The sequence below is a fragment of the Ambystoma mexicanum genome, chromosome 5p, assembly GCF_040938575.1.
Source record: "Ambystoma mexicanum isolate Mex_15411 chromosome 5p, UKY_AmexF1_1, whole genome shotgun sequence".
Lineage (NCBI taxonomy): Eukaryota > Metazoa > Chordata > Amphibia > Caudata > Ambystomatidae > Ambystoma > Ambystoma mexicanum.
In genome coordinates, this window is record NC_090930.1 from 653,143,351 (window position 1) to 653,155,699 (window position 12,349).

The window sequence follows — 12,349 nt, forward strand, 5'->3', positions numbered from 1 at the left end:
AGAGATAAAAGTGACGGGAACCTAGCTCCGAGAGGGGGTGGAAGGCGGCGCCGCATAGTGCTATCTTGACTAGTACTGGGAATATATGAAGAAGTGGAAAATAAGATAAAGGTGTCTGGCAAAGGGAGACACGGAGAATACATTAGTGACTGCTATTCTTTCTATTCTTTTCTTTTAGGGTTACGGGAAAAATAAAAGTTGGTTAGTACAAAACCAAAGAGATAAACTAAAGAGACAAAGAGTTTTACTCTAAAATTGAAGATCAAACCCATATATATATATACATATATCTGAATAAGACGGACAGGGACAGCCGGCTAGGGAGGAAAGGGAGGACAAACTGAACTGTGAATAGAGTGCTACATAGGGGTGTGTGAACATCGTATGTGTCAGGAGATAATTTGGTATAATGGTTGTGTAAAAGTGGTCAGAAATGTATAGCCATTGAGTGGTCATGGTAAGTGTGACCAGACAAAGTATCATAAAGACAAGAGTAATGTGGTGAAGTGAGTGTGTACCTTTTTGATTTGTGGGGTAACATTGTTGAGATTACTGACGGTTTGCTCTTGTACGTGCCCCCAAAGAGGACAAAATACAGGCTGTGCGCAGCCGTTCTTACGGTGTGCAGGCGGAGGGAGAAACACAAAGGTCCCCACGATTCAGTAAGACATAAAATACGCGAACTCACATGGTGACACGTTTATATTAAGATATCGAGATATATAGAGATACATAAGTACCAGGTGGGCACAAAGTATGGGGGCAGAAACACCCTTATCACATATTTGCAAGAACCTACCTGGGTACGCGGAATGGATTAAGAAATATCATGACCAATGGATCACGGAGTTGAAGGGGGAGGGGTTGCCTCAGATATGGCCCGAAGGGGGTTCATTTGACAAGAGTGTCCTAGATATGGTAGCCACATGCATTTGTTTGAAATACAAGGGGAAGCAGTTGCATAATAGGAGAGAAATATTAGACCTCTGGAGGCTGTTTGAAGAGATACCGCCGCCTAAGGCAACGGAATTAGATCCTGATCTACCATCTACCACTGATAATCCACTAATGATACAAAACGATGATAAGGTATTGCCAGAAGAAGAGCCACCGATAGAGGTAACTAGGTTGTACCCAATACCAAACAAGCCAGTGCCCGCAGAGGGATACAGTGACCCTACTTAGGTGCCCCCACCGACAACTATCACAACTCAAGGGCCAACAGCACCCCCTCCATACGAGAGTCATAGGGAGCGAGCTCAGGTGAGCACACCAAGGGTGGACATAGAAAAATTAACAGATGATCTAGAATCAAGGCTCTCTATAGCCAAAGATGAGCTCTCGAGGATAAAAAGCATATGTGAGCGGACTGCACTTAATGCAGCCAGATCAGAGCATGCGTCCAGGGCGCAGAGCGAGAGTAGAACATTTGAAGAAGGGTGGAAAAAAAGGCGAGATACTGTTCAGAATACAGGAAGAACCAACACGAATAATTGAACTAGAGGAAAGAGAGGGATGTACTGACAATGAAGAGAGGCCCTTAGGAGACAGGGAGGAGCTACTATGTGATATAAGGGATGATTTGGAAGAAAGAGAGAGATTAAGTATGGCAATGGGAGGGGGAAGCGAAGGGTTGGATGGTGCATGCTCAATGAGGACAGTGGATGATGAGTGGACGGGGCGATTAAGGAACCGGGTGGGGAAAATGGCGTCATTAGGAAAATCAGGAATGAAGGTGAGTACAGATACGACGACAAAGGAAAAGTTGCAGCTCCCGCTAATACACAGGGGAGGAGGGAGGCCGAATTACATACCCTGGGCTCAGATGGATAAGGCCAACTTATTAAAGTTATTGCCCCCGTTATCAGGAGGGGCGAGCAAGTGGATATATGCCTTTGAGAAACACACAGCCGGGGTACCCCTAGCAATAGGGGATGTGAAAAGCTTGCTAGTATCAGCAGTCGGGGATCAGGCTGACAGAGTATGGGTCAAAGCTGGTTTCCCGGGAGTAACGTTAGACTGTGATCGCTATGATGGTGATTCCTTCAATACAGTGCGTGCAAGGGTATGGGATGCTTTGCGGGAAACGTTTCCAGATACCCCAGACTTGCAGTCAGTAATGCAATGTACAATGAATGACGGGGAAGATGCTATGGATTACATTTTTCGGGTCCACGAGATGTGGAGAGCAGAAACGGGCACGCCCTGGTATCAATCGACATCGTTATTTTACTTTATTATAAAGAGGGGGCTCCCAAAAGAGGTGCAAAAGGCGCTCGACAAGATAGCAGGTATTGAAGCGAAAGGATGGCCTGAGATTCAGAGCATAATAGTGCACCACTGTAAGCGAATAAAAGAGAGGGAGAAGGAGGTGGTGCAGAGAAGATTGGCAGACGAAGCGAAACTAGTACAAACAAAGTTGGTGAAGGTCGCAGTAGCCGCGCTCCCACACAGCAGGGAGGGAGATGAGGAAGAGGAGGGGCTGGTAGCAATACAAGGAAGGATGGCAACTAATTGGGCAGGAGCAGGACAGCGGCAGTGGAACGAGCAGGAGCAGGGCGGAGGTCCGCAGTGGCAAGAGTGGGCCCCTCGCGGGGGACGAGGTGGGTACAGGGGCAGAAGAGGAGGTGGACAAGGGTACGGGGGAATGGGAGGAAATGGATGGCAGGGTCCCAGAGGTGCGCAAGGGAGTTGTTGGAACTGCGGGAGGTGGGGACATTACTCTAGGGAGTGCAGAAGCAGACAAAACAGCAGATTTCCAGAGGTAGAACACTATGGCCATCCCCATCCGGGGAGCCCATATGGTCTCCCAATGGGACAACAACAAAGGAACCCAGGGCAGGGGTACAATATGCAACAGCAGGGACACCAATGCAGAACACAGAATCACCCACAAAACAATGACACTATGCACTACACGCCAGGCAACCCTTTTGCGACAACAGCAAACGGAGCCCCAGCACCAGCCCCTATAGTGGCGTGTCAGTGGTTTCAGGGAGTGTGTTCAACCAAGGGGGGGCAATGAGACACCCCGCATAGGACAGCCCACAGAGAACACTTGCGTGTCCAGTTCTATCTACCACCTACGATGCAGCAGAGGAACCATTGGTAGGGGCGCAGATAGGAGACAAGCAGTTCATATTCATGGTGGATTCGGGAGCGGAGAAATTATGTATTATGGAGGGCCGGTTCCCATTATCTAACCGGAGGTTAGAGACGCAGGGGTTCTCTGGGGCTGTAATTGAAGTTCCTTACACAGAAGCATTGTATGTGACGGTAGGGGGTAAAACTGTAAAAACACCCTTACTGTATTATGAACATTTGCCAATAAATTTACTAGGGAGGGATCTTCTTAGCAAACTCAACATGACGATATCATTCACTGAGAGAGGTATAGTGTGTTCAACACCAGGAATATGCCCATTGCGTGTAATGCTGGTAGTACAGGCTCACACAACCGCACCAGAAATACGTGGTTTGCCAGTGGGCGAGAGAATGTTTATTGAAGGACTAAAGACGCTGGCCCTCATAGTTCCTGAACTGAAAAGAATGGATTGGAGAATACCGGCAGAGTTCCTCTTCCGCCCAATAGTGCACCCTGACATAGCACCAGGATCAGTGGTATCATTAGACTTGCATGCTGTACAGGTATCCGCAAAAAGGATCTCTGTGATTGGAATGGACATAGACGGATGTGAGTGGCGCACAGTACTGTGTACCAATGCCAATATTGCCCTACGAGACTTAACTGATGAAGATCTCTTTTCAGATTTAGAAGGCGATGACGAAATAGTAATGGAAATAGCAATGCCCTGTGACATTTTGATTCAGGCTAGAGAGATTCCTGTCCAGCTGATGGCGGTGGTGGGAGCACCACCGTCATTTTTCGATGATGACATGAGACTAGTACCAAATAATTTGTGGACAACAGGCCCCCATGACGTAGGATTGTTGCACGGAGTACAACCAGTGATAATAAAGCTCAAACAAGGAGCGATTCTACCCCGAGTGAAACAATATCCATTGTCCCGTGAAGCTGAAGAAGGGATAAAAGAGACAATAAATGCACTACTAGCACAAGGGATAATAGTGCCTTCAAACTCCCCATGTAACACATGCATTAACCCGATTAAAAAAGCAAAGGGAGGGTCTTGGAGGATGATCCAGGATTTACGCCCCCTAAATGATGTAATACAGAAAGAGTTCCCTTTGGTCCCGAACCCTGCATCAATATTATGCAGCATCCCAAAAACGGCATTACATTTCACAGTGGTCGATTTGAAAAACGCATTTTTCTCCATCCCCTTGGCTGAAGAGAGCAGATACCTGACAGCATTTACACTAGGGGGGAAGAGATATGAACATTGTAGATTACCACAGGGATACTGTGAGAGCCCAAGCATATTCAACCGCATACTACATGAAGACTTAGGAAACTTATCAGTTGAAAGCACAATCATTCAGTACGTAGACGATTTACTCGTCTGTGCACAGGATGAAGAAACATGCCAAAAAGATTCGATAACACTCCTGACCCTGTTGGCTAATAAGGGGTACAAAGTAGACAAAGAAAAGCTACAATATTGTCTGACAGAAGTCCTATACTTGGGACAGCTAATATCAAAAGATGGAAAAAGAATAATCCCCGACAGGGTAGAAGCAATAAGATCAGTAAGAGAACCCACAACAGTGAAGGAGATGCAGAAATTCTTGGGAATGTGCAACTATTGTAGAGCATGGATATTAGATTATGCAGCATACACCAGACCCTTACTGCAAGCGCTCAAGGAGGCCCAACAAGAGAACAAGAAAATAGAATGGTCAGAAGAAATGAGCGCCTCATTCAAATCATTAAAAGAGTTGATTTCGAGTGCTCCAGTACTCGCTAACCCTGATTATGAACGCAAATTTTATCTGTTCTCACACTGCAAGGGGACACTCATGACAGCTGTACTGACACAAAAGACGTCCCTAGGACACAAACCATTGGCTTACTAAAGTGGCACTTTGGATGCTGTGATGCAAGGACATTTCGCGTGCGAGCAATCGCTCGCTGCAGCCGCGTTCGCAATTGAGAAAAGTGCCACAATAGTAATGGGATGCCCTGTGACATTGTTTATGGAGCATTTATTATTTGCAATACTCGAGAGGTCAAAGAGTACACTGACCACACAGCGGGCAACAGCCTATGAAATAATATTGTCAAGCGCCAATATCCATGTGGTGCGATGCAGGACAGTGAATCCAGCAACATTCATTACAGAAGCGTGCACACTAGAGGACATGCAGGAACACGATTGTGCAACTTACACAGGAGAAAGAGGGGAGGACACAGTGGTGTGCGAGAATGCCCTGAGCGAGGGGGAAGTGTACTTTGTAGACGGGTCAGCATCAATTGACATGGACACAGAGAAAAACATGTGGGTATGGCAGTGGTGAGATTAGAAGACGGTGAGTATGAGACACTAGTGCAGTACCGCCTTCCATCACATTTCTCAGCACAAGCAGCAGAACTCATTGCCCTAATAAAAGCATTACATGCAGCTAAAGGGTATGCAGTGACAATTTACACAGATTCAGCTTACATGACGACAACAGTACATGGAGGTCTGGCCAGATGGGGGTGGAGGGGGTTTCGACGAGCAGATGGGACTCCAGTGCAACATGCAGACTTACTGAAGGAGTTAATTGAAGCCCTACGAGACCCCACAGTGGTAGCAATAGTGAAATTCCAAGCTCATACGTCAAACACAGACGTTGTGTCTTTAGGAAACGCGGCAGCGGACGGGGCGGCCAAAGAAGCCTCATACTTTGAGAAATATGAAGCAGGTGAGTACATGCTGCAGCACAAGACAAATGAGGAGCTTCCAGAAGGGTACAATACAATGCCTGTATCACAAATACTAGAGTTACAGGAAGGAGCAAGTGCAGATGAAAAGATGATGTGGGTGAAACGAGGGTGCAGCCAATCAGCAACAGACTTACTCTGGCGACAGAATAACTCAGGAAAAGTGGTAATGCCAGTAAAGTTACTAGAAATAGCGTTTCAACAACTACACTTCCCAGCACACAACACGAAACAACACATTGCAGCAGAGATACAGGAAGAGTGGTTCGTGCCCTGTCTTCAGGAGCACTTATCTAGATTGACACTGGAGTGCACAACATGCCAGATATACAGTTCAGGAATGACATTACGTACACTCAGGGGAACAATTCCAAAACCGATTGGGCCATTCAGAGAACTACACATTGACTACGCGGACATGGGAGAAAGGTGTAATGGGGCACGTTACATGATTGTGGTTGTGTGCCCATTTTCAAGATGGGTGGAAGCAGGCCCATGTGCACGACCTGATGCTAAAAGCGCTGCAAAGTTCCTAGTGAGAGAAGTATTTCCGCGCTGGGGAATTTGTGACGTGATTCGCTCATACAACGTCACTCAACTTTTTGAACGAACTCTTCGAGGAAGTAACGACACTGTTGGGAATAAAGCATAAACTGTGCTCGATTTATCATCCTCAAAGTAATGGCGTGGTAGAAAAAATGAACAGCCTGTTAAAAGGAAGATTATCGAAACTATGCTTCTCATTAAAAAATAACTGGATTTACTGTTTGCCCCTTGCGCTGTTTGAGCTGAGAAATCAGCCAAGCCAGGACCACCATTTGTCCCCGCACGAAATTGTGACTGGGAGATGAATGCACACAGCACACTCCCCACTGCGCGAACACTCAGATGCACACAGAAGCGCTGCGATATTGGGAGATGAGTTCACAGACTACTTGAAAAAATTAACAAGGGCAGCGCGCGCAATATCTAAGCAGCTTTCACCACCATTCACGAGAGAAGAGGGGAACACAACAGGGTCCGTTACGGAGCCTGAAACACAGGTACAACTGATGCCGGGTGAATTCATTTATGTCCGGAGCTTTGTGCGCCGGTGGAATGCACCATGGTTGCATGGCCCATACGAAGTTGTGTTTTGCACGCCTACGGCTGTAAAAGTGAAGGGCCTAAAATATTGGATACATCTAACGGATGTACGAAGAGCATATAATAGTGTGCAGGAAGAGGTGGACGAGGGGGCACAGACAACAGCAAACAATGCAAATGAAAATAATGAGTGAATATGAACATGTGTGTGGCGGAAATGCAGCTGATTGAGAAAGTTGTTGATCAGAATAATTACGTTTAAGAAAATAAATAAATAAATAAATGTGAACTTATATGTAAATAATAACGTGATAAAAATGTATAATGTCTGTTCCCTTGTCTGTACATCCCCAACCCTACTGCCCTACCCACTTCCATTCCCTTTCAATATATCTTGGCACTGGTAGTGCCAACAAAATGTTTACATGCATGCACTTAATGCACTTTTATATCTCAAACAGGAGCTACCATGGCATCTAACGGGCAGCCTGTAACGGATAGGTTTATTAGATATAGAGAATTGTTAGCTGAGAGATGTAGATATTCGTATGAGTGTGGTTTATCTGTGTGCATTACATTGTTTTTTACAATCATGTTTTGCCTGGTTACGTATTGGTTCATAGCGCTCATCTCTATTGAGATGAACGAGGGGGGAGGGATTAACAGCACTAATGTGACTAATGCAACAGCAAGTGTAAATACTAAAGAAGGTGATTTTTTGGTATGGGATGGAACTAAACTTGTATGGGGATATTGTACGACACCATCCAATGCTGTCATCTCGAAAAATGAAGGTCTGCGGGAAAAAATGCAAAACAACACAGCGTCCTCGCCAAAAATATCTAATTACAATGCCCGCAGTCTAAATGATCGAAACCCCTCCGCCATATCCTGGTTGTATAACACCCCCACCAGCCAGCCTGCCCCCGTAACCAAGAACACACTGTTAGATAACATAAAGGAAGAAAATGAAAAAATGACATCAACATATGAAATATTATATGATGATTGGGCAAAAGGGGGCGGGAAGGAGAAAGGGGGGCCCACCTTCTCCATCGCCAATGAAGCCGGGAAGTACATTAGGCAAAGAAATAACAGACGAAAAAGGGAGGCGGGGAGGAGGAAGTATGATGAGTATTATGGGTTAGGACTAGACAAAATGGAAGACCCGCGACACCCCCACCAGACAAATAAATGGTATGCGGATATGAGTGCAACAGCCAAGCAAACAACAAATGAGAGCTGTTATGTCTGCTCCCTCATTCCCCATGCTTCAGGCACGCCCAAAGTATTGTTGCCCAAAGAGTTGCCTATTGTAGATGCCCAATGTCTCCTTCATCTCACGTTGTGCAGAATTAAGAACACCTTCCAGGCACATGAAGTGACTTTTAGAATGCTGAAAAACGAGAAAACCTGCTATCCAAAGACAGTAGGAGTGGTATGTCTGGAAGAGCCATTTTCTATAATACAAGGGACACTTTTTTCAGACAACAAGTGGAAGGACGAAGAAGTAACGTGTAAAGCTGAAGCACTGAGGGGTGTGGCACCAGAGAAATTGCAATGGATAGAAGAATCGTGCACAGCAGTATGGAAGGAACACATCTCAAAACTAACTTGGGTAACAGCCATTGAAAAACCCTTCAAGCTGCAGAAGGAAATAGACTATGAACTGTGTTTTAAAGGAGAGGGGAAAGCCTCCATGGGGACAAACAAGAACTGTAACAAGACCCTCACCATCCCAGATTTAAGAAAAGGGACAGCGGCCCTCATGGACACGTATTGGGTATGTTACAACCAGGCATACCTGCACCTCCCACAATCATGGAGTGGCAGCTGCTCGATGGCCACTCTACACTCAGCACTAATGGTAATCCCGGAAAGCCACATTGATGGGAGCAAAAGGACGCGAGAAAACACCCAACATAGTGCGGCCCAGCCAACTGCAGAGTCACAAGTCTATGTCCTGTCTTCCGGGAACAAGGAAGAGGTGCTGTCCCGAAACAGACGATCATCGAACTACATATCAAAGGCATCGTCAGAATTGCTGGCACAGATCCCAGACAGGTATCGATTATTCAGCTCTGCAGAAAGATTCTTCGCCTCACTCATCCCAAGTATCCAGGCGCGAGCAAATGCAAAATGGATCCAAATAACACGTTGGGAGCTGATCCAGCTGGCAAATGACACTGAAGAAGGGTTCAACGTAATAAAAGTGGAACTAAGAGCATTACGGCTGATGACCATGCAAAACAGGTATGTCTTGGACCTGTTGACAGCGATGGATGGAGGTGTTTGCCGAAAAATCGGAAGTGCCTGCTGCACTTTTGTACCTTCCAAAGACGCAGACAACGGCTCCCTGTCCCATGTGATCGAAGCAGTACATAACCTAGGAGAAAGAATGAGAATGGAAGGTGGAGCGGAAGAAAGCACATGGTTCGACAATATCTTCTCCTGGGTTCCATCGTGGCTGAGAATGACTGTGAAATTTTTGATGCCGGCTGTGGTGTTCCTCCTCTTTATTTTTTGCCTAATGGTGCAATGATGATGGTGACAATGGGCAACACCCCTGGTACAATACAAGCCATGCAGGAAGTGCAGGTACAAACAGGAACAGATGACACACCGAGATATCAGCTAGTGTCTAGGTATCACAACAAGGATATAGTAGATAAATTGTGGCATACTACCATTAGAGAGCCTCGTATGCTAGAATGGTACGAGGAGGTATGGGTAGACTTGGATGCAGGGAGCGGATGTATATACCTGACTTGTACCCCAGATGAATATGCTAGGAGAGGTGAGAGCTTGAGGGGGGTGTGCAGAGCATGGATGCCCATAAAAGGCACACCTGCATGGGATGACGCAATAATTGACGAGGAAGAGTGCAGGAGATTGGAGGATTTAAAGAATTCGTTACTTAAGTAACGAAAGGGGGGAAATGTAGGGGAGGATTGGTCCAAAATACCCCCCTCGCCTACATCCCCTCCCCCGGTGAGGGCCATGGCTCGTCAGGCGTCCCCTCCTTACCACCAGGGCCCAGGTGGTGGATGGCTCACCTGCTGAAGACATTGCCCAAACCTATTGAATTTAGCTAGGCTTCAGAAACCATTTTGTCTAATAAAGATGGTGTGAGCTCGGCGCACTGCAGCGCGGCCCCCACCTTTGGAGAGTTTCAATTATCCCTGTGGCCGCAGCTCCCTGGCAGATCCGCTGTGAGCCCGTTCCCACGAACAAGAGCTAGTGTAAGATACCAACACTGTAACATTTCACCTTCCGCAGTGTATCGCTGCTCCCAGCATGACCTGGCCAGCAGAGCCTGGGTGGAAAGAGAACTGTAAAATGGCCCTCGGATAAAAGCAAAAGTTCCCAAATACTAATGACAAAACTACCTGCGATGGACGCATTTTCTCCACAAACCTCTTGGACTAAAAAACCTGTAAAATGTATAGATATGGCAGAATGCATGTTCATATGGCATTAGCAATGAAGCACCCACACCACTACAAATAGCAAAAGCGTCCCGGGGGTTATTTGTTATGCGTATCATTGAAAAGTTTACACCCCACGGTCCCGTGCCATAACCGAACTAATGCTGCTAGAGTGCAGAGAAAGACAAATGCAACCATATTGAGGGCTCATGTAAAGCGTGCACGAAAATGCACCCTTCATGTGTGTATGTCCAAGCCCCTTATGTGCTACTACCGTCACGTACAATGGCGAATCATTTCTATGCGCTCCACCAACCTCACTACTACCTCACTTATTGCAAATGTATATGCATATAACAAAATGTTGTAGTTGTTAAAACATAGTGTACAAATAATGTGCCCGGACTGGCTATATTTGAGAGGCATCAGCAATGTTAAAATGTGAGCTTTGGAATGACTCAATTAGTATTGTATATTATTTGAATGTTTATGATGCTTTCACCTAAAATCGGCAACACACGAGGAAGATACCTTTGTGTGTATATGCAAGGCTGTTCCCCCTCCCTCCCAGCGAAGCCTGCCAGACGAGAGAGCAGAGGCCCGCGCCGCGCTGCTTTACCTCCCCCAACCAGGCTGGAGCCGCTTCAAAGATTTGTAGTTCCCTCTGCTGCACCCAAGGCCACGGCCCGCCACCTGTATTATTTACTGCCCAGCCGTAAACCTCCGCCTGAAAACACAAATCCAGAGGCGCCCTCTCTTAAGCCCCACGACCCACCGGATCACCTTAGGTTAATGGCCCCAGTAAAATTAGGACACCCAATATTATGGCAACATTACAGCAACACATTCATAATGACTTCTAACAAGACAGGATGACATGTACCGCCTGTCCCATGCCCTGAGACCCAGCCCCACGACCTATGGTACCCGGTCAACAGGACACTGGTAACCATGTACTGATGAATCGCCATCAAACCCCTCTCGAGGTGCATTCCTCCTGTGTTGCATTAACCTGTAGAATAACCTATTGGAAGATTTACTAAAGAAGATAATATTGCAAATGACTGAATGTCTGCGGTGTGCATGGCCTAGGGCAAAGAAGTCAGGAAAAGACATTCATCTCTGACACAGGCCACAGTGGCACAACGACACCGCCCGGATAAACCCAGCTGACCTGCCAGGCCCAGCCCAACCCACGAGGCTGACCAGTGACGTCCTCCAGCCAAGGCCAACCACATCACAGCAGCACCTATAGCTAGTCGTCGCCACCCAATCCCATTTAACTTGTGCCCCCTATAGTATGTAGGTTCTGATGACGTTTTTTGTAAATATATACGCCTGTCTTTGCTATTTTCAGACAGAGTGCTCTCGGAGTTTGCAGAGTTCTTTGCATGCCCTATTCTGATTGATAAACTCCCATTTACGCTCACCCGCACTTTGTCTTGGCCTTATTCCCATCCTGGGAGAGTCCATCATTGTCTCTCATTGCGGGGAGGATCGTGCTGGTTGGGGACGCTTGCCTTCAAGGTCCTTGCAGCAGGCTTAACATTAATTATTGGTACCTGCAGTTCCACTGATGGCTCCTAGAGGTCCTCTCAGTAGGCTTAACAGCAATTCTTGGTACCTGCAGTTCCACTGATGGCTCCTAGAGGTTCTCCCTACAGGCTTAACAGCAGTTCTTGGTACCTGCAGTTCCACTGATAGCTTCAAGAGGCCCTCCCAACCCGGGCCTTTCCTTTCTCTACATTTGGGAAGTGAGATCAGCTTTTGCAGCTTCCCGATCTCCCGGTGCTCCTACAAACTCAGCTGTCAGTTATCAGCTGTTCATGGAGTTTCTCCTTTCACGGACCTCACATTTCCGATCAATGTTTCTTCCTCTAACTATTTTTAAAAAACTATTTAACTGAAGATCATTTTCAGGGCTACTTTCTAGTAAGCCCAGGCATAACTGCTCTCTCTTTCTTCCTCTGTAACCTGGAAACCAGAA